Source organism: Anabrus simplex, chromosome 2 (genome assembly GCF_040414725.1).
Source record: "Anabrus simplex isolate iqAnaSimp1 chromosome 2, ASM4041472v1, whole genome shotgun sequence".
In the NCBI taxonomy this organism is placed as follows: domain Eukaryota; kingdom Metazoa; phylum Arthropoda; class Insecta; order Orthoptera; family Tettigoniidae; genus Anabrus; species Anabrus simplex.
In genome coordinates this window covers 507,331,772-507,356,693 of record NC_090266.1, presented here as the reverse complement: position 1 = coordinate 507,356,693, position 24,922 = coordinate 507,331,772, and positions in this window count along the sequence as shown.

The following is a 24,922-nucleotide window of genomic DNA, read 5'->3' as shown; positions in this document are numbered from 1 at the left end:
TTGCGATATAGATACACTCATTTTAAAATTTCACCCACCTTTTCAATTCCTTAGCGACGGAAAATCCCAAAATCCCCTCTTAGCGAGCACCTACATCTTAATATGAATATGAATAAAAATAATTCAACTCCTTTTCCTCCCCAGCGCGTATAAATTATCCCCCCCACTCCGAAGATGCGTGTTCCTTTATTTTTAAAGAAGATTTTAAATATCAATTTTTACATGTGCAAGCTTTTAAAGTTTTGAGACATAGATACACTCCTTTTAAAAATCCACCCCCTTTTCAGCCCCCCACTATTTGGATTTTCCAAAAGAAAAAAACGTTTCTATATTTTTAAAGGAGATTATAAATACCAATTTTTACACATGTAAACTTTTAAGGCTTTAAGATGTAGATACACTCATTTTAAAATTTCACCCCCTTTTTCACCCCCCATTATTTGGATTTTCCAAAAACGAAAAAATACTGGTTTCTTTATTTTTACAGTAGATCCCAAATACCAATTTTCTGGCCTGCAATATCTTCAGTTTCTGGGATATAAGTATCCTCATTAAAGGCATTCAACCCCTTTTTCACCCCTCCTATTGGGATTTTCCGAATTATTTATTTCTAATGAAGGTTCTAAATACCAATTTTTACATTTGTAAACTTCCAAAGTTTTGAGACATAGATACGCTCATTTTAAAAATTCACCCCCCTTTTCACCCTCCCATTAATTGGATTTTCCAAAAAGAAATTATACGTGTTTCTTAATTTTTAAAAGGGATAAATTGTATCAATTTTCAGGTGTGTAATATCTTCAGTTTCTCAGATATAAGTACCGTTGTCCTGATTAATGGCATTCAACACATTTTTCACCCTTTTTCACCCCTCCTATTAGGATTTTCTGAAAACAAAAACATTCATGTTTCCTTATTTTTAAAGGAGATTCAAAATACTAATTTTCACATCTGTAAACTTTAAAAGTTTTGCGATATAGATACACTCATTTTAAAATTTCACCCACCTTTTCAATTCCTTAGCGACGGAAAATCCCAAAATCCCCTCTTAGCGAGCACCTACATCTTAATATGAATATGAATAAAAATAATTCAACTCCTTTTCCTCCCCAGCGCGTATAAATTATCCCCCCCACTCCGAAGATGCGTGTTCCTTTATTTTTAAAGAAGATTTTAAATATCAATTTTTACATGTGCAAGCTTTTAAAGTTTTGAGACATAGATACACTCCTTTTAAAAATCCACCCCCTTTTCAGCCCCCCACTATTTGGATTTTCCAAAAGCAAAAAAAACACGTTTCTTTATTTTTAAAGGAGATTATAAATACCAATTTTTACACATGTAAACTTTTAAAGCTTTAAGATGTAGATACACTCATTTTAAAATTTCACCCCCCTTTTCACCCCCCATTATTTGGATTTTCCAAAAACGAAAAAATACTGGTTTCTTTATTTTTACAGTAGATCCCAAATACCAATTTTCAGGCCTGCAATATCTTCAGTTTCTGGGATATAAGTATCCTCATTAAAGGCATTCAACCCCTTTTTCAATCCTCCTATTGGGATTTTCCGAAAACAAAAAAAATGCGTGTTTATTTAGTTCTAATGAAGGTTCTAAATACCAATTTTTACATTTGTAAACTTCCAAAGTTTTGAGACATAGATACGCTCATTTTAAAAATTCACCCCCCTTTTCACCCTCCCATTAATTGGATTTTCCAAAAAGAAATTATACGTGTTTCTTAATTTTTAAAAGAGATAAATTGTATCAATTTTCAGGTGTGTAATATCATCAGTTTCTCAGATATAAGTACCGTTGTCCTGATTAATGGCATTCAACACATTTTTCACCCTTTTTCACCCCTCCTATTGGGATTTTCTGAAAACAAAAACATACATGTTTCCTTATTTTTAAAGGAGATTCAAAATACTAATTTTCACACCTGAAAACTTTAAAAGTTTTGCGATATAGATACACTCATTTTAAAATTTCACCCACCTTTTCAATCCCTTAGCGACGGAAAATCCCAAAATCCTCTCTTAGCGAGCACCTACATCTTAATATGAATATGAATAAAAATAATTCAACTCCTTTTCCTCCCCAGCGCGTATAAATTATCCCCCCCACTCCGAAGATGCGTGTTCCTTTATTTTTAAAGAAGATTTTAAATATCAATTTTTACATGTGCAAGCTTTTAAAGTTTTGAGACATAGATACACTCCTTTTTAAAATCCACCCCCTTTTCAGCCCCCCACTATTTGGATTTTCCAAAAGCAAAAAAAAAACACGTTTCTTTATTTTTAAAGGAGATTATAAATACCAATTTTTACAAATGTAAACTTTTAAAACCTTTAAGATGTAGATACACTCATTTTAAAATTTCACACCCCTTTTCACCCCCCATTATTTGGATTTTCCAAAAACGAAAAAATACTGGTTTCTTTATTTTTACAGTAGATCCCAAATACCAATTTTCTGGCCTGCAATATCTTCAGTTTCTGGGATATAAGTATCCTCATTAAAGGCATTCAACCCCTTTTTCACCCCTCCTATTGGGATTTTCCGAATTATTTATTTCTAATGAAGGTTCTAAATACCAATTTTTACATTTGTAAACTTCCAAAGTTTTGAGACATAGATACGCTCATTTTAAAAATTCACCCCCCTTTTCACCCACCCATTAATTGGATTTTCCAAAAAGAAATCATACGTGTTTCTTAATTTTTAAAAGGGATAAATTGTATCAATTTTCTGGTGTGTAATATCTTCAGTTTCTCAGATATAAGTACCGTTGTCCTGATTAATGGCATTCAACACATTTTTCACCCTTTTTCACCCCTCCTATTGGGATTTTCTGAAAACAAAAACATTCATGTTTCCTTATTTTTAAAGGAGATTCAAAATACTAATTTTCACATCTGTAAACTTTAAAAGTTTTGCGATATAGATACACTCATTTTAAAATTTCACCCACTTTTTCAATCCCTTAGCGACGGAAAATCCCAAAATCATCTCTTACCGAGCACCTACATCTTAATATGAATATGAATAAAAATAATTCAACTCCTTTTCCTCCCCAGCGCGTATAAATTATCCCCCCCGCTCCGAAGATGCGTGTTCCTTTATTTTTAAAGAAGATTTTAAATATCAATTTTTACATGTACAAGCTTTTAAAGTTTTGAGACATAGATACACTCCTTTTAAAAATCCACCCCCTTTTCAGCCCCCCACTATTTGGATTTTCCAAAAGCAAAAGAAAACACGTTTTTTTATTTTTAAAGGAGATTATAAATACCAATTTTTACACATGTAAACTTTTAAAGCTTTAAGATGTAGATACACTCATTTTAAAATTTCACCCCCCTTTTCACCCCCTATTATTTGGATTTTCCAAAAACGAAAAAATACTGGTTTCTTTATTTTTACAGTAGATCCCAAATGCCAATTTTCAGGCCTGCAATATCTTCAGTTTCTGGGATATAAGTATCCTCATTAAAGGCATTCAACCCCTTTTTCACCCCTCCTATTGGGATTTTCCGAAAACAAGAAAATGCGTGTTTATTTATTTCTAATGAAGGTTCTAAATACCAATTTTTACATTTGTAAACTTCCAAAGTTTTGAGACATAGATACGCTCATTTTAAAAATTCACCCCCCTTTTCACCCTCCCATTAATTGGATTTTCCAAAAAGAAATCATACGTGTTTCTTAATTTTTAAAAGGGATAAATTGTATCAATTTTCTGGTGTGTAATATCTTCAGTTTCTCAGATATAAGTACCGTTGTCCTGATTAATGGCATTCAACACATTTTTCACCCTTTTTCACCCCTCCTATTGGGATTTTCTGAAAACAAAAACATTCATGTTTCCTTATTTTTAAAGGAGATTCAAAATACTAATTTTCACATCTGTAAACTTTAAAAGTTTTGCGATATAGATACACTCATTTTAAAATTTCACCCACTTTTTCAATCCCTTAGCGACGGAAAATCCCAAAATCCTCTCTTAGCGAGCACCAACATCTTAATATGAATATGAATAAAAATAATTCAACTCCTTTTCCTCCCCAGCGCGTATAAATTATCCCCCCCACTCCGAAGATGCGTGTTCCTTTATTTTTAAAGGAGATTTTAAATATCAATTTTTACATGTGCAAGCTTTTAAAGTTTTGAGACATAGATACACTCCTTTTAAAAATCCACCCCCTTTTCAGCCCCCCACTATTTGGATTTTCCAAAAGCAAAAAAAACCGTTTCTTTATTTTTAAAGGAGATTATAAATACCAATTTTTACACATGTAAACTTTTAAAGCTTTAAGATGTAGATACACTCATTTTAAAATTTCACCCACCTTTTCAATCCCTTAGCGACGGAAAATCCCAAAATCCTCTCTTAGCGAGCACCTACATCTTAATATGAATATGAATAAAAATAATTCAACTCCTCTTCCTCCCCAGCGCGTATAAATTATCCCCCCCACTCCGATGATGCGTGTTTCTTTATTTCTAAAGGGGATACCATATACAAATTTTCACGTGTGTAATCGTAAGTTTTTGAGAATTAAGTTTCTCCATAAAAATAATTATAGTTTTTCACTTCCTTTCCTTTTCCGAAAACCAAAAATACGTGTTTCTCTATTTATAAAGGAGCTTCCAAATGCCAAATATCACGCCTGTAACATCTTCAGTTTCCAAATGCCAAATATCACGTCTGTAACATCTTCAGTTTTGAGGTATACTTATCATCACAAAAAGGAATATAGCTCCATTTTCACCGCCCCCGCCCCAAGTTGATTAACCCCTCCCCCAATGCGTGTTCCTTTTCTTTAAAGGAGATTTCAAATAGTAATTTTCACTTCTGTAACATATTTAGTTTTTGAGATATAAGTATCCTCATGAAAAGATTTCAACTCCTTTTTCACTCCACCATCGCCCGTTAAGTTGCTTTCTCCCTCCCAAAAAATGCGTGTTCCTTTATTTTCAAAGGAGATTGAAAACATCAATTTCTACGTCTGTAACCTTCAGTTTTCAGATATAAGTTCCTCCAGAAAAGGAATTCAATTTTTTTACATCCTTCACATACCCCACTCAAGTGAATTTTCCAAAAAACAAACAGTACCGGTTTCTTTAAGAGAGCTTCCAAATACCAGTTATAACGACTGTAACATCTTCAGTTTTGAGATATATTTATCCTCGTAAAAGTAATTCATCTCCGTTTTCATTCCCCCCCCCCCAGCTACCAAAGTTGATTCCCCCACCAAATGCGTGTTTCTTCATTTTTAAAAGAGATTACATATACCAGTGTTCACGTTTGTAACATCTTTAGATTTTTTGGTATACATATATATTCCCATACAAGTAATTCAACTAATTTTTCCATTTTTTCAACCCCCACCCCCGTTAAGGGTTTATCCCGAAAACCAAAGAATACGTGTTTCCTTAATTTTAAAGGAGATTCCAAATACCAATTTCCACGTCTGCAACATGTTAAGGTTTTTAGATATATTGTAGATACTCTAATTTTAAAAATTCACCCCCTTTTCCAGTTCCCTTTAAGTGGATTTTCCGAAAAAAAAGTTATGTTTCTTTACTTTTAAAGGAAATTCCAAATACCAGTTTTCAAATCTGTAATATGTTACGTGTCTGAGATATATTGCAGATATAGTCTATTTTAAATTCACCCCGTTTGTCAATCCTGTTCACCCCCTATTCATCTGATTATCCAAAAACACAAAAATACGTGGTTCTTTATTTTCAAAGGAGATTCCAGTTTCCAATGACCAGGTCTGTAACACCTACAGATTTTGAGATATAAGTCTCCACATAGAAGGTGTTCAAACACTTTTCCCCCTTTCTTCACCCCCACCCCTTAATGGGATTTTCCGAAAAAAACGGGTTTCCTTATTTTTAAAGGGGATTCCAAATACCAATTTTTACGTCGTTAACTTTAAATTTTTTGGGATATAGATATCCTCATTTTAAAAATTCACCCCCCTTTTCACCTTCTTAGCGATTGAATATCAAAAAATCCCCCCTTAGCGAGCACCTACATCAAATATGAATATATCTCCAAAATTTCATTTATTTATGTCCAGTAGTTTTGGCTCAGCGATGATGAATCAGTCAGTCAGTCAGTCAGTCAGTCAGTCAGGACAAGTTATTTTATATATAGAGATTTTAACAAGAGAAAGATCATTTGTTTCATTTCTTCATTGAACATCATTTATCAGAATTTTGCGTGCTTGTTAAATTTCTACATTGCATAAAATGAAATCAGCGATCCTCTGTGTCTGTCTGTCTGTGTGTCTGTCTGTCTGTCTGTCTGTCTGTCTGTCTGTCTGTCTGTCTGTCTGTCTGTCTGTCTGTCTGTCTGTCTGTCTGTCTGTCTGTCTGTGACGGCTAATCTCAAGAACCATTGGATGGATTTTGATGCGCTTTTCATCATTCTATTAAACATTTATCGAGATAGGCCTATGTAGAAACATGCATCTATGACCAGAGTAAGCCAAGCATTAACGACTTCAGTAAAGCAGTTCGAAAAAAAAAGATCGTTCATGCACCTTTTTAGCTTACGTTGGCTAAACCGTTAAAGAGCATATATCTGTCCGTAACACCTAGGCCACTATCAATGATTTTATGTTGCAGTAACTATTTACGTGAACCAAGTCGAATGAAATACGGTCATCGTGTATCTTACACTGGATAAACAGTTAAAGATACATCCGTACTACAAGGGTAAGAGCTCATGAGCATAATAAGTTATACAGGAAAGTTCATGACAGCATATATCCATCTTTAACACATAACACACTATAAAGGGTTTTATTTTACAGTTTCCAATAAAAAAGTTAAATTTAAAAACAACGCCTTAAATTAATGTTAATCCTTATCAAATTAAGTGTTTTTATTCCCTTCACATAGCTGATATACTTCAAAATGTAATTTACAGGATGCAGGATTCATCTATACTTTCGGAAATATATTTTAATTTTTTCACGCAATCTCCATTCTGAAATTTGGAAACATGAATGACCAGCTTCAGAATGCTATTTTTCTTTTTTTGCTATTTGCTTTACGTCGCACCGACACAGATATGTCTTACGGCGACGATGGGATAGGAAAGGCCTAGGAAGTGGAAGGAAGCGACCGTGGCCTTAATTAAGGTACAGCCCCGGCATTTGCCTGGAGTGAAAATGGGAAACCACGGAAAACCGTCTTCAGGGCTGCCGACAGTGGGGCTCGAACCCACGATCTCCCGATTACTGGATACTGGCCGCAATTAAGCGACTGCAGCTATCGAGCTAGGTGGCTTCAGAATGAGTGAGTAGACTGCGAGCTTGAATATATCTAACATTAACACACAACTAACTACACCGGCTTTGCAGCTAGCAACAAGGAAATTTGAATCGTGTACTCTTTGGCATGCCCCAGGGTCTGTTTACCAGCCTGTAGTTCATATCCAGAGCGGGTGTGCAAAGAAAGTTGTAATATCGTCTCTGCCGTGCGAAAACCACGAATGTGACATTGCGCTTCCTATCCATTATTTCCCTTATGATTGGTCGCGCCCCATCCACATGCAGTCTATCAGAACAATTTTCGTTGAGTTCGCTTTCTTATGCACGTGTGTGAAGTAAAATGAACCTTTCTGTACCGTACCTGTAGGAATGAATGATTGCATGCCATATTTACCCACTCCTAGGGTATGATGTACTTATGATTAGCCTACAGAAGTAAATCCACGAGTCAGAAATGAAATGAAAGGATCCAGCTTTGCGGATAGGGATTGTGCCGGCTGCAGAAGCCTGTCGCACTCTTCAGGGGGAATGATAAATGACTGACAGACGAAATGAAATGCAGATTGTTGTTGGACTGAAAGCTGGCAGGGAAAACCAAGGTACCCGGAAAAAAACCTGTCCGCCTCCGCATTGTCCAGCACAAACCTCGCGTGGAGTGACCGGGATTTGAACCACGAAACTCAATGGTGAGAGACAGACAAAGCGGCAGCCTATTGTAGTATGCGACATGAAGTACGGTATAACATTTAGAAATTGTTTTTGAAAATACTGGAAAATTAACGATGTACGACGTGCAGTATTTTGGAAACAGTAGCGCAACTCTTCAAGCTCACGAATATACTACATGGAATTCTATAAAATGTATTTTGAAATATCTGTCACAATAAGGATTATCTGATATTTTTCCGGGCTGAGTAGCTCGGACGGTAGAGCTAAGCCCAATTTCATAGGTTAGATCCTGGCCCAGTCCGGTGGTATTTGAAGGTGCTCAAAAAGTCAGCCTCGCGTCGGTGGATTTACTGCCACATAAAAGAAATCCTGCTGGACTAAATTTCGGCACCTTGGCATCTCCAAAAGCCGTGAAAATAGTTAGTGGGACATAAAAACCAATAAAAAATATTTTTAATATGTTGTCGGGTACACAACTGTTAATTATTATCCGGAATTCATGAAAAATTGCAACGTGGTTTGTTTATTTAGAATCACCACCCATCAGCTTTAAATAAGTTGATGATGACTGAGGGATCTACTCACAAACTAGGGAAAAATTGAACGCAAGCAGCAAAAGTGGTAGTGGAGTGGAACAAGTCAGGATATCGGACATCATTTCTTTCCCTGACAGCTCCGTTTCATTGTGATCTGTTATCAAGCACATCAAGCATGAGAATTGTTGCATCGTGTTTTCTCCTGCTTCAATTTATAGCTCAAAAGGATTATTTTTTCAGAGAGAAAATCGGTTATCATCTTTGTTGGATGAAAGACTGCATGTTTATGCGTGTGCATACGTGCTTGTCTGTGCGTGATAAATTAGAGTTCAAAAGTCTATGTGTACATTCGAAGCCTGTTCAGCCCTGAAAATTTCAGCTAAGTTCTCTAAAACATGCGAGATTTATAGAACTATCGCTAATCACACAGATGAAATCTACTGAAACCAGATGACTAGAGGACCTTTATATTTTAACTTCCTTGGACACTTAAATATTGCATCCCCGTAACTAAGTTGTGCACGCACCATATTAAATAGATGAACTGAATTACATTATTCATTAAAGTAATGTTATTTTTAATGGATATTCAAATATTCACTCAAGCGGCAGTACAGATTGCAAGCTGCGCCATGTATTTGTTGAAATATCGTCGTTGCCGGGACAAAACCTCCTATGTGAAAATATTTTTGAAGATATATTGACCCGCAGCACATACATTATGAAGAGCGAGAATGCCTTGAAAATATTCACACAATATTGCACCTTAGATGACAGAACCTTACCGGCCGAAGTTCTAAGGTAATATATTTCACATAGGAGGTTTTGTACCGGCAGCGGCGACATCGTCCTAATATTGGTCTGGTATTTGAAAATACATATTCTTCCGGATTGCTGTTGGCTAGATTTGAATTACTCAGATTAGTCTCCAGTTTTCTGATTGAAACTTGCTGTGGCACTTAATATGAACGTGATAAATGAATATTTTCAAATACTAATTCTTCATTTAATCTTCTGTTTACTATTTTTATTTTTCGAACATGGTTACACTTGCAATTTTGCTTCCGTATTAAAATTGTATTGGTTCATCCATGTGTAATACATTTTTCGTCTCTTTCAGGTATCTGCGACAGCCGACAGAGGTACGTATTCTTATTTGAGTTACAAATCACTTGCTAAATCTAAGCAGGACCACTTCAATAATAGCATAGAAAATATCACACACAAAATAGGGTTTCGTCTTTCATATCTCATGATGGTCACACGTTAGAGTCATGAGTTTTAATCTGACAATCTCTGACGGACGTATCCGTCTGATGGGCAGCCGTTTAATTGAATAGGAAAAGAAATGACGTTTTTCCGGAAACCAACTCCACAGCTGACAGAAATAATATAATGTCTTCAGTTCCCTCTCTTTACCACGGTCTAGGAGATCGGTGAAGTTGGAAAAAGTGGATGTTCAGTGAAAGGTTTCTATTACTTCTCCCACCATACAAATTCTATAACTGTTGTCGAAGTATTTTAATAATTTTCAGTGTGTTTGTACGTGTATTCTTTAATTTTACCCAATTTAAGTACATCACAGCTTATTTATGAATGTTGACAGCGCATGGTTTCTGGTGTGAACTATCATTCATGTAGTAGATGGTTGTCAATTTTTCAGCGTACACGTGTCTACCGTGGATTGAAATCATGTTTTCTAATAATTAACTTAAGTGATGAGTTTTCATAAAAATAATAAAATGCACACTATGACTCTAAAATAACTATTAGTTTAAATTTGTATGTAATTTGCTCCAGGAAGCATAGCAACGCAATATTCGCCGCTACACCTCTTCTTAGAGAAGGCAACCATCTTAGTAGAATTAGACTGTTAATACAAAATTTTAATTGCAATTTATATTTTTATTAGCGATGAATAATTAAATCTACCACGTAAATTATTACCTCACTTCATTAGAAAATGGTAGTAAGTGACCTAAAAATGTCATTATATCAGGAAGCAAAAGTAAAGTACATCATCAGACGCTTAATTTCTGAGTTGAAATTTATTACAGCTATAACAAGGCAATATGATGCTATTTAATAGTGAATGAAAACCTACAACCTGTTTTCCAGTCTTGCTGTTTAATAGTATTACTCTCAAATTTCATTACGGAACTCTCATTCGCTTATTATACTCTGTATGAAGAAGGTTATTCTTTGAAATGAAAATTCCCATAGTGAAGCAGTGTAACATGTTCAATTATGTATTTCCATTAGTAGTTTTTATACATTTTCCCATTTATTTTACTTACGTACTTATTTATTTCCATTAATTCCTAAGTCGAACAATAAGGCCTCGTCGATATTTGTCAAGCTAATTCTGTCTACCGCCAATGCGTTAACTTCGTTCCATTTCTTGTTGACTCAGCTAACTCCCTGTCTATGATTATTTTACAGGTAACCCTCGGTCTGCCTTGTCTGCTGCTACCTTGCGAAATCCAGCTCAATATCTACCTGGCGATACTTTCTTGTGGTCTTCTCAGGGTGTGGTCATTTCCTCCTCGTTATCTGTCGCTACATGGGACTTTGACTTTTGACCTCCCAAAGGTCTTTGTTTGAGATAGTCTTTGGCCACCATATTTCCATTATGTACCCAATCAACGAGTTATAAAAATCGGTAACTTGGTGGGAATGTGTTTGGCCACTTTACAGATCTCATTTCTATACAGTTAAACCGATTTAACTTGGAAGTAGTGTTGAATATTCTTAGCCTAGTTTCATCTGAATGTGATGGGATCCCCATATTGGTCGTAACAGTACAAAAGCTCCTTTGGCCTTATTTATTCGACTCACCACATCCCTAAACACTACCCCCATCCTAAGTAGAAATATTCCTCTGCCCTTTCTATATCCATTTCATCTAGAAACAAGCTAGAATTGTTACGAAGATGTATACGCACTTTCTTACTTTCGTTATTTATCTTTAAGCCTATTTCTATGTCCTCTATTTTTTAGCAATCCAGTTTGATTTCCATGCCCCGAAAGCATTCTGCAAGAAGACAGAGATTATTCGCAAAATCCAGTTCTTCTAATCGGTTATTTAACCCCACTGAATGTACCGGTTTTTATTCGTTGCCTCTCTCAATGTCTGCATCTCTGGTGTAGTGGTTAGTGTGATTAGCTGCCTCTCCTGGAGGCCCGGGTTCGATTCCCGGCTCTGCCACGAAATTAGAAAAGTTTCACGAGGGCTAGAACGGGGTACACTCAGCCTTGGACGGTCAAATAAATAGGGGTGGGTTTGATTCCCACCTCAGCTATCCTGGAAGTGGTTTTCCGTGGTTTCCCAATTCTCCTCCAGACAAATGCCGGGATGGTACCTAACTTAAGGCCACGGCTGCTTCCCTCCCTCTTCTTTTTCTATCCCTTCCAATCTTCCCATCACAAGGCCCCTGTTCAGCATAACAGGTGAGGATGCCTGGTCGAGGTACTGGTCATTGTCCCCAGTTGTATCCCCTACCCAGTGTCTTCCGCTTCAGGACACTGCCCTTGAGGCGATAGAGGTGGGATCCTTGGCAAAGTCCGAGGGAAAATCCAACCCTTGAGGGTAAACAGATTGAGAAGAAGAGGAAGAAGAAGAAGCCTCGCTCAACATACAATCCATTGTCATGATAAACAAAGTTGGTAAGGCGAGTCATCCTTTTTTTCTTTACTCTTTACTGTTACCGACTCTTGCTGCTTCTTCTCCTTGTGTTGCCTGCAACAGGTTCAGACAGCTTACGCTCATAACTTATTTGACAAGTCTATCCATGGTACATTGTCTGTGCAAGGCGGACAATCCTTTAAAGGATTCCCAGCTTTTTCCATAACCTTTCACATTTTCCGCCAGGTGACCGAATCAAAGGCCTTTTCAGTATCAATGAAAAGTATATACTAAGGTACCTGATACTCAGAAAATTGTTCAATGATTAGCCTTAGTGTGTTAATCAGATCCACAGCAGACCGATGTTCTCTGAAACCTGCTTTTTTAATGGAGTCACCTGTCAACAGCACTGCTTATTCCGTTCAGTATGGCTGTTGACATCACTTTTCCCTGTCCGGCTCCATGGCTAAATGGTTAGCGTTGCAGCTTTTGGTCAAAGGGTTACCCTGTTCGATTCCCGGCAGTGTCGGGAATTTTAACAATCATTGGTTAATTCCGCTGACACGGGGTATGTGTTTATGTGTCGTCTTCATCCTCATCACTAAACGCAGGTCGCCTAAGAGCGTCAAATCAAATGATCCGCGCTTGGAGAGACGAACATATCCTCGGACACTACCAGCACTAAAAGCCATACGCCATTGAATTTTTCATAACTTTTCCCCATGTGATAGCAATATTATTCCGCTCCAGTTATTAAAATCCTAGGGATCGCCTTTTGTCGGTACCTTGATGAGGACTCCCTTCTTCCATTCCTCAGGAAGGTATTCTTCGTTCCATATTAGTGTTATAAGTTACTTCATGATTTCTGCCGTTAAATCTGGATCTGCCTTTAGAGCTTCTGTGATAATTTTATGTACACCGGGTGTTTTGCAACTTTCGACTTGTCCCACTGCTTGTGGGATCTCCTTTCGTGTTGGTTGTTCTACCGAGTACTCTCTCCATCTTTCCAATGGTAATGTCTCAGATGTAAAGGCTACTTCATTTGCATATTTAACTGTTTTGTCTCCCGAAGAGTTCCACCTAAAAAGCTTTTTCGTAATGGCATATACTGTACTTCTTTTCTGTTACCGACCCTTGCTGCTGCTTCTTCTGCTTGTGTTGCCAGTTGGTCTGTAAGCACCTATTTTTCTCTCCGGTGTACGACTTATAGGCTGAATGGTCAGCGTACTGGCCTTCGGTTCAGAGGATCCCGGGTTCGATTCCCGGCTGGGTCGGGGACTTGAACCTTCATTGGTTAGTTCCAATGGCCCATGGGACGCGTGTTTGTGCTGTCCCTAACATCCCTGCAACTCACACACCACACATAACACTATCCTTCACCATAACAACACGCAGTTACCTACACATGAGAGATGCCGCCCACCCACATCGGAGGGTCTGCCTTACAAGGGCTGCACTCGGCTAGAAATGAGCTACACAAAAATAAAAATAAAAATAAAATCCCTCCGGTATTTCTTCTTAACTTCCTTTTTTGTCTCCCTATATTTTGTCATTGCTGTTGTTATCTGCTTTCTTGTTCTACTGGAGTTGGCCAGTGCCTTGCATTCTCTTCGCTTTTGGATTTATCCCCAAGGGTCATCCGGTATCCATTATTTTCCCCATGGTTATCTTTATCCCATTATCTCATGCACTACCTCAGTTCTCTTGGTTAGGTCACCAGTCTAGAAAGTAACTTGATCAAGCTTTCTATACCACCCAGATCTTAATTAACATTTCCATCCATAACCAGTACATCGTAACAATACTCCAAAATTTATAATTATATTTCAGTTTTGGCCTTTTGTGATACCCATACTCCACACAAGTGCCTCGGAAACTCTTAGAAAAAATCCCTGACATCCAAATATGCATTTTTGTGACGTACTGCATTTATTTCTCTGAACTAATATTGTCCAATTGTTGTTTTCTGCTTGTTTTCTTGAATGTCCCCAATGTTCTCTTGTGGGAATTGCAGTTACTATTGCTGTCTTCATTTCTAGGCCAGTTATTGACTGCGTTTCATTTCTATGATATTATATGTTCTGTACGAACACGTTTATTACTCATAAAACTTCATTGTTCAGCTTCCCACGTTTACCGCTACAACCTTCCGATACCCTATCCCTGGTCTTCTTAGCAGTTAGCAGTTTCCTTTTGTTTTTCATTTGCAAATTCGTTTTTCAACATGGAGATATCCTTTACACAGACCTGTCAATGTCATTCATGTCCTATAAATTCGAAGATATTTCTTTCCTTTCCTTATATTGAAATTTTTTTCGTAATATACGTTAGTCGCGCATTTGACCGACATTCTTACGTAGAAACTTATATATTACTAGCAAGATACCCGTGCTTCGCTACGGTATTATACTGAAATTTATAATTGAATGCTTATTGTCATAGATATATAATCCGCTGAAACTCGCGATCTGACTCGTTTTCTGCGAAAATCCACCAAAATTCCCGATCTGACCCGTTTTCTATTAGATTAAGGCACGTTTCCTCCCATTTTTCAATCTTCCTTTCCAGCAATCGATTTCGTACTTCCCGGGCTAGGCTCAGGTATTCCTCCCGGTCAGTTGGGTCCGCAAATCTTTGCCATCTTTTCCTATAACTTTTTTAATATGGATAAAATCCTTCAGGAGATCCGGCGTGGTGTCATATTGGGTGCCTTGGCGGCACTAAACACGCGGCCGGACTGCATTCTTAGTCATTACCCGTCCAGGAGCCGTTTCCAGCGCGGTCCGCACATTTGACGACAGTCCGGAACATTATTACCATTATTATTATTATTACTATTATGTGTTGCTGGAATGGCTGATGACAGGGAAAACCGGAGTATCCGGAGAAAAACCTGTCCCGCCTCCGTTTTGTCCAGCACGAATGTCACATGGAGTGACCGGGATTTGAACCACGGAACCCAGCTGTGAGAGGCCGGCGCGCTGCCGCCTGAGCAACGGAGGATCCTTATAAAAACATTAAGAACAGTAAAATCAATTGGTCTCACCTCCTTCTACACCCCACCGCCGTTAAGTTTAGTTACCGCCACCCTCCCCCCCCAAAAAAAAAATATTAAAAGAAGGCTTGTTTCTTTACGTTTAAGGGAGATTCTAAACACCAATGTTCACGTCTATTACCTTCAGTTTTGAGATATAAGTATCCCCATAAAAATAATTTACTTTTTTCACTTCATTTCACACTACCCCCGCCCCCCAAGTGAATATTCCCGCAAAAAATAGTTGTTTCTTTAATAGTAAAGGATTTTCTAAATACCAATTATCACGACTCTAACTTCTTCAGTTTTTGATTTATGTGTCCTCATGAAAGGAATTCAACTCCTTTACACTCCCGCCCTCCAAGATGGTTTCCCCCCCAAAACGCGTTTTTTTGTTTTTAAAGGAGATCCAAATACGAATTTTCACGTCTGTAACAACTTTAGTTTTTATTAGATGTATGTATTCTCATACAATTAAGTCAATTTTTCAATTCTTTAACCCCCCTCCCCCCTTCGTTGGATTTTCCGTGAATGAGTGTTTCTTTACTTTTAAAGCAGATTGCAAATAACAAATTTCACGTCTGTAACATCTTCATTTTTGAGATATCAGTAGCCTAATTAAAAGAATTCAACACCATTTTCAGTCACTTTTACCCTCCCCCCCCCCCCGCTCCACCCAAGTGGTATTTCAAAAAACTAAAAATACACGTTTCTTTATGTTTAATACAGATAAAAATACCATTTTCCACTTCTGTAACATGTTAAGTTTTTTAGATATACTGTACAAATTTTCATTTTAAAATTTCACCCCTTTGGATTTCCCCTTAAGTGGAGTTTCCAAAAACAAATCACCTATGTTTCTTTACATTTACAGGAGATTTCAAACATCCACTTTTTATGTCTGTAACATTTTACGTTTCAAGATATTCTGTAGATATAGTCTTTCAAAAAATTCACCCCAATTTGTCACTCCTGTTTAACCACCATTAATTGGATATTCCAAAAACTAAAAAATTCGTGTTTCTTCATTTTTAAAGGAGATCCCATATACAAATTTTCAGTTCTGTATTATCTATCGTTTCTGAGATATATGTATCCTCATTAAAGGCATTCAACAAATTTTTCACCCTTTTACACCCCTCCCATTGGGATTTAGAGGAAACAAAAAAATACGTGTTCCTTTATTTTTAGAGGAGATTCTAACTACTAATTTTTACAACTGTAAATTTTAAAGTTTTAAGATGTATACACACTCATTTTAAAAAATTCAGCCCCCCTCCTTTTCACCCCCCAATATTTGCGTTTTCCAAAAACGAAAAAATACGTGTTTCTTTACTTTTAAAGTAGATCCCAAATACCAATTTTCAGGTCTGTAATATCTTCAGGTTCTGAAATAAAAGTAGCCTCATTAAATGCATTCAACCAATTATTCGCCCTTTTACACCCTTCCTATTGGGATTTTCCGAAAACAAAATTATACGTGTTTCTTTATTTTTAAAGGAGATTCTAAATACCAATTTTTACGTCTATAGACTTTAAACGTTTTGAGATATAGATACACTCATGTTAAAAAATCACCCCCTTTTCACCCCCCCATTAACTGGTTTTCCAAAAACAAAAAATACATGTTTCTTTATTATTAAAGGACATCCCAAACACAAATTTTCAGGTCTGTAATATCTTCAGGTTCTGAAATATAAGTAGACTCATGAAAGGCATTCGACACATTTTTCAACCTTTTCCACCCTTCCTATTAGGATTTTCCGAAAACAAAATACATGTGTTTCTTTATTTTTAAAGGAGATTCTAAATAACAATTTTCACCTCTATAACCTTTAAAAGTTTTGAGATATAGATACACTCATGTTAAAATATTACCCCCTTTTCACCCCCCTTAATTGGATTTTCCAGAAAAAGAAAACACGTTTTTCCTTTATTTTTAAAGGAGATACCAAACACCAATTTTCAGGTCTGTAATATCTTCAGTTTCTGAGATATAAGTAGCCTCATTAAAGGCATTCAAACCCTTTTTCACCCCTTTTCACTCCTCCTATTGCGATTTTCCGGAAACAAAAAAAGACGTTTTTCTTTATTTTTAATGAAGATTCTAAATACCAATTTTCACATCTGCAAACTTTAAAAGTTTGGAAATACAGATTCACTCATTTAAAAAATTCACTCCCTTTTCACCCTCCCATTAATTGGATTTTCCAAAAACAAAAAATGTGTGTTTCTTTATTTTTAAAAGAGATCAAAAGTACAAATTTTCAGGTCTGTAATATCTTCAGTTTCTGAGATATAAGTACCGGTATCCTGAAAAAGGCATTCAACCCATTTTTCCCCACGTTCACCCTTTTTCACCCCTCCTATTGAGATTTTCTGAAAACAAAAAATACGTATTTCCTTATTTTTAAAGAAGATTCAAATTACCAATTTTTACATCTGTAAACGTTTAAAGTTTTGAGATATAGATACACTCATTTTAAAATTTCACCCCTCTTTTCACCCCCTTAGCGACGGAATATCCACAAATCCTCTCTTAGTGAGCACCTACATCTTAATATGAATATATGCCCAAAATTTCATTTCTTTATGTCCAGTAGTTTTGGCTCGGCGATGATGAATCAGTCAGTCAGTCAGTCAGTCAGTCAGGAAAAGTTATCTTATATACACTGACTGACAGAGAAATGCAACACCAAGAAGGAGTGGTTCGAAAGGGATGAAAGTTGGGGAAATAACAGAGACGGCACGGACGAATAATTGATGTTTATTTCAAACCGATATGCAGGTTACACAATGCGCACGGCATCGACTCAGTAGGATGTAGGACCACCGCGAGCGGCGATGCACGCAGAAACACGTCGAGGTACAGAGTCAATAAGAGTGCGGATGGTGTCCTGAGGGATGGTTCTCCATTCTCTGTCAACCATTTGCCACAGTTGGTCGTCCTGGTCATCCGTACGAGGCTGGGGCAGAGTTTCCAAACGGCGTCCAATGAGATCCCACACGTGTTCGATTGGTGAGAGATCCGGAGAGTACGCTGGCCACGGAAGCATCTGTACACCTCGTAGAGCCTGTTGGGAGATGCGAGCAGTGTGTGGGCGGGCATTATCCTGCTGAAACAGAGCGTTGGGCAGCCCCTGAAGGTACGGGAGTGCCACCGGCCGCAGCACATGCTGCACGTAGCGGTGGGCATTTAACGTGCCTTGAATACGCACTAGAGGTGACGTGGAATCATACGCAATAGCGCCCCAAACCATGATGCCGCGTTGTCTAGCGGTAGGGCGCTCCACAGTTACTGCCGGATTTGACCTTTCTCCACGCCGACGCCACACTCGTCTGCGGTGACTATCACTGACAGAACACAAGCGTGACTCATCGGAGAACACGACGTTCCGCCATTCCCTCATCCAAGTCGCTCTAGCCCGGCACCATGCCAGGCGTGCACGTCTATGCTGTGGACTCAATGGTAGTCTTCTGAGCGGACGCCGGGAGTGCAGGCCTCCTTCAACCAATCGACGGGAAATTGTTCTGGTCGGTATTGGAACAGCCAGGGTGTCTTGCACATGCTGAAGAATGGCGGTTGACGTGGCGTGCGGGGCTGCCACCGCTTGGCGGCGGATGCGCCGATCCTTGCGTGCTGACGTCACTCGGGCTGCGCCTGGACCCCTCGCACGTGCCACATGTCCCTGCGCCAATCATCTTCGCCACAGGCGCTGCATCGTGGACACATCCCTATGGGTATCGGCTGCGATTTGACGAAGCGACCAACCTGCCCTTCTCAGCCCGATCACCATACCCCTCGTAAAGTCGTCTGTCTGCCGGAAATGCCTCCGTTGACGGCGGCCTGGCATTCTTAGCTATACACGTGTCCTGTGGCACACGACAACACGTTCTACAATGACTGTCGGCTGAGAAATCACGGTACGAAGTGGGCCATTCGCCAACGCCGTGTCCCATTTATCGTTCGCTACGTGCGCAGCACAGCGGCGCATTTCACATCATGAGCATACCTCAGTGACGTCAGTCTACCCTGCAATTGGCATAAAGTTCTGACCACTCCTTCTTGGTGTTGCATTTGCTCTGTCTGTCAGTCAGTGTATATAGATGACTAGCAAGATACCCGTGCTTCGCTACGGTATTATACTGAAATTTAGAATTGAATGCTTATTTTTTATATATAATCCGCCGAAATTTGCGATCTGATTTGTTTTCTAATAGATTACTGCAAGTTTCCTCCCATGTTTCAATCTTTCTTTCCAGCAATCGATTTCGTACTTCCCGGGCTAGGTCCAGGTATTCCACCCGGTCAGTTGGGTCCCTAAATCTTTGCCATCTTTTCCTATAAGCATTTTTAATATGGATCAAATACTGAAGGAGATCCAGCGTGGTGTCGTCGTGGGTGCCTTGGCGATAGTGAACCCGCGGCCGGACTGCATTCTTAGTCATTACCCGTCCAGGAACCGTTTCCAGCTCGGTCCGCACATTTGACGACGGTCCAGGGCATTATTATTATTATTATTATTATTATTATTATTATTATTATTATTATTATTATTATTATTATTATTATTATTATTATTATTATTATTATATATGTTCTGGACCCCACAGCAAGATGCAAGACCGCTACTTGGCGGTAAATTACATCTGCTGCTATTGTCATTTTTGAGAATGTGACCAGCACCATTGTGGCGCGTAGGGAAGTGTGCCGGATTTGTGGCGATACGAATGACATGCTTCCGTGTATTATTGACCTTATTATAAAGGTGAACAATTGGACGGTCAATCTCATTCCTATCGTTTATTTCAAATGTGTTTAAATTTTTATTTATATGCCAGGATAATCTACTGTAATCTAAGAACGTTCTCCGAAGGAAAAGGTGGCTCTTGAAAACGAACCCAGGAAAGAATAAAAATGATCGGTTTATGATCAGAATAAGTACATCGAAGATCTACAGGCCGTTTCCAGTCATTCGACAGGGCCAGGAATCGAATAAATAAAGCCCCCATCTAGCGGCGGCAATAGGAGTTGTGCCGGCTGCCGAAACCTGTCGCACTCCTCTGGGGCAATGATTAATGAATGACAAATGAAATGAAATTATACTAGACAGTGTTGCGGGCATGAATGATGACAGGGAAAACCGGAGTTTCCGGAGAAAAACCTGTCCCGCCTCCGTTTTGTTAAGCATGAATGTCACATGGAGAGACCGGGATTTGAACCAGGGAACCCAGCTGTGAGAGGCCGGCACGCTGCCGCCTGAGCAACGGAGGCTCCTTATAAATACATTATGAAGAGTAAAATCAATTGGACTCACTTACAGCCCACCGCCGTTAAGTTAATTTACCCCCCCCCCCCAAAAAAACAACTAAAAGAAGGCGTGTTTCTTTATGTTTAAAGGAGATTCCAAACACCAATGTTCACGTCTATTACCTTCAGTTTTGAAATAAAGATAATTCACTTTTTTCACTTTCACACTCCTCCCCCCCCCCCCCAAGTGAATTTTCCGGCAAAAAATACTTGTTTCTTTAATAGTAAAGGATCTTCTAAATACCAATTATCACGACTCTAACTTCTTCAGTTTTTGATTTATATGTCCTCATGAAAGTAATTCAGTTCCTTTTTCACTCCCGCCCCCCAAGATGATCCCCTCAAAACGGGTTTTTCTTTGTTTTTAAAGGAGAACCAAATATCAGCTTTCACGTCTGTAGGCCCTAACAACTTTAGTTTTTATTAGATGTAAGTATTTTCATATAATTAAATCAATTAATTTTAAATTATTTCACCTCCTCCCCTCCCATTCATTGGATTTTCCGAGAATAGGTGTTTCTTAAATTTTAAAGCAGATTCCAAATATCAAATTTCATGTCTGTAACATCTTCATTCTTGAGGTAACAGTAGCCTAATTAAAAGAATTACACAATATTTTCAGTCAATTTTACCCCCCCCCACGTCCACCCAAGTGGTATTTCTGAAAACTAAAAATACACGTTTCTTTATTTCTAATAGAGATAAAAATACCATTTTTCACTTCTGTCACATATTAAGTTTCTTGAGATATACTGTATAAATTCTCATTTTAAAATTTCACCCCTTTTTATTTCCCCTTAAGTGGAGTTTCCAAAAACAAATCACCTATGTTTCTTTACATTTACAGGACATTCCACCTACCCACATTTTACGTCTGTAATATTTTACGTTTCTCAGATATTCTGTAGATATAGTCTTTCAACAAATTCACCCCATTTGTCACTCCTGTTTAACCGCCATTAATTGGATTTTCCAAAAACAAAAAATAAGTGTTTCTTTATATTTAAAGGAGATCCCATACACAAATTTTCAGTTCCGTAATATCTTCAGTTTCTGGGATATATGTATCCTCATTAAAGGTATTCAACCCATTATTCACTCTTTTACACCCCTCCTGTTGGAATTTAGAGAATACAAAAAAATACGTGTTCCTTTATTTTCAAAGGAGATTCTAAATACCAATTTTTACATCTGTAACTTATAAAGTTTTAAGACGTAGACACACATTTTAAAAATTCACCCCATTTTCGCCCCCCCCCCCATTATTTGGATTTTCCACAAACGAAAAAACACCTATTTCTTTACTTTTAAAGTAGATCCCAAATACCAATTTTCAGGTCTGTAATATCTTCAGGTTCTGAAATATAAGTAGCCTCATTAAAGGCATTCAACCTCTTTTTCACCCTTTTCCACCCTTCCTATCGGGATTTTCCGAAAACAAAAAAATATGTGTTTTTTTATATTTAAAGGAGATTCTAAATACCAATTTTTACATCTATAAACTTTAAAAGATTTGAAATATAGGTACACTCATTTTAGAAATTCGCCCCCTTTTCACCCCCCTTTAATTGTATTTTCCAAAAACAAAAAATACGTGTTTCTTTATTTTTAAAGGTGATCCCAAACACCAATTTTCAGGTCTGCAATATATTCAGTTTCTGAGATATAAGTATCCTCATTAAATGCATTCAACCCATTTTTCACTCCTTTCCACCTTTCCTATTGGGATTTTCCGAAAACCAAAAAATACGTGTTTCTTTATTTTTAATGAAGATTCTAAATACCAACTTTTACATCTGTAAACTTTCAAAGTTTTGAGATATTGATACACTGTTTTTAAAAATTCACCCCCCTTTTCACACTCCCATTAATTGGATTTTCCAAAAACAAAAAAATACGTGTTTCTTTATTTTTAAAAGAGATCAAAAGTACCAATTTTCAGATCTGTAATACCTTCAGTTTCTGAGATATAAGTGCCGGTACCCTGATTAAAGGCATTCAACCACGTTTTCACCCTTTTTCACCTCTCCTATTGGGATTTTCTGAAAACAAAAAAATACGTATTTCCTTATTTTTAAGGAAGATTCTAAATACCAATTTTTACATTTGTAAACTTTTAAACTTTTGAGATATAGATTCACTCATTTTAAAATTGCACCCCCATTTTCACCACCTTAGGGACGGAATATCCAAAAATCCTCTCTTAGCGAGCACCTACATCTTAATATGAATGTATCCCCAAAATTTCATTTCATTATGTCCAGTAGTTTTGGCTCGGCGATGATGAATCAGTCAGTCAGTCATTCAGTCAGTCAGTCAGGACAAGCTATCTTATATATATAGACTAGCAAGATACCCGTGCTTCGCTACGGTATTATACTGAAATTTATAATTGAATGCTTATTGTTTTAGATATATAATCCGTCAAAATTCGCGCTCTGACTCGTTTTTTAATAGATTACGGCAAGTTTCCACTCATTTTTCAACCTTTCTTTCCAGCAATCGATTTCGTACTTCCCGGGCTAGGTCTAGGCATTTCACCCGGTCAGTTGGGTCCCTAAATCCTTGCCATCTTTTCCTATAAGCATTTTTAATATGGATCAAATCCTTCAGGAGATCCGGCGTGGTGTCGTCTTGGGTGCCCTGGCGGTAGTGAACCCGCGGTCGGACTGCATTTTTAACATTACCCGTCCAGGACCCATTTCCAGCGCGGTCCGCACATTTGACGACGGTCCAGAACATTATTATTATTATTATTATTATTATTATTATTATTATTATTATTAAAGATGTTCTGGACCCCACTGCAAGATGCAAGACTGCTACTTGGCGGTAAATTGCATCTGCTGCCATTGTCATTGTTGACAATGTGACCAGCACCATTGTCGCGCGTAGGCAAGTGTGCGGGATTTCTGGCGATACGAATGACATACTTCCGTGCATTATTGACCTTATTATAGAGGTGAACAATATGACGGTCAATCTCATTCCTATCGTTTATTTCAAACGTGTTTAAATTTTTATTTATATGCCAGGAGAATCTACTGTAATCTAAGAATGTTCCCCGGAGGAAAAAATGGCTGTTGAAAACGAACCCAGGAAAGATTAACAATGATCGGTTTATGATCAGAATAAGTACATCGAAAATCTACAGCCTGTTCTCAGTCATTCGACAGGGTCAGGAATGGAATGAATGAAGCCCCATCTAGCGGCGACAATAGGAATTGTGCCGGCTGCCGAACCACTCCTCTGGGGCAATGATCGATGAATGACAAATGAAATAAAATATTGGACATTGTTGCTGGAATGAATGATGACAGCGAAAACCGGAGTATCCGCAGAAAAAATGTCCCGCCTCCGTTTTGTCCAGCACGAATGTCACATGGAGTGACCGGGATTTGAACCACGGAACCCAGCTGTGAGAGGCCGGCGCGCTGCCGCCTGAGCAACGGAGGCTCCTTATAAGTACATTATGAACAGTAAAATCAATTGGTCTCAACTCTTTTACACCCCAGCGACGTTAAGTTTATTTAGCCACCCCGCCCCCCAAGAAAAATTAAAAGAAGGCGTGTTTCTTTGTGTTTAAAGGAGATTCCATACACCAATGTTCACGTCGATTACTTTCAGTTTTGAGATATAACTATCCCCATAAATATAATTCACGTTTTTTCACTTCCTTTCACACTCCCCCCACCCCCTAAGTGAATTTTCAGGCGCAAAATAATTGTTTCTTTAATAGTAAAGGATTTTCTAAATACCAGTTATCAAGACTCTAACTTCTTCAGTTTTTGATTTATGTGTCCTCATGAAAGGAATTCAACTCCTTTTCACTCCCGCCCACCAAGATGGTTTTCCCCCCAAAACGCGTTTTTCTTTGTTTTTAAAGGAGATCCAAATACCAATTTTCACGTCTGTAACAACTTTACTTTTTATTAGATGTATGTATTCTAAACCGGCCTAGAAAGCCAAGAATAACGGCCGAGAGGATTCGTCGTGCTGACCATACGACACCTCATAATCTGCAGGCCTTCGGACTGAGCAGCGGTCGCTTGGTAGGCCAAAGCCCTTCATGGGCTGTAGTGCCATAGGGTTTGTGGGTTATGTATTCTAATACTATTAAGTCAATTAATTTTTCAATTCTTTCACCCCCTCCTTCATTGGATTTCAAACATCAAATTCCACGTCTGTAACATCTTCATTTTTGAGATATCAGTAGCCTAATTAAAATAATTCAACACATTTTTCAGTCATTTAACCCCCCCTCGACCCAAGTGGTATTTCCGAAAACTAAAAATACACGTTTCTTTATTTTTAATGGAGATAACAAATCCCATTTTCACTTCTGTAACATGTTAAGTTTTTTGAGGTATACTGTAGAAATTCTCATTTTAAAATTTCACCCCTTTTTAGTTCCCCTAAAGTGGAGTTTCCAAAAGCAAATCACCTATGTTT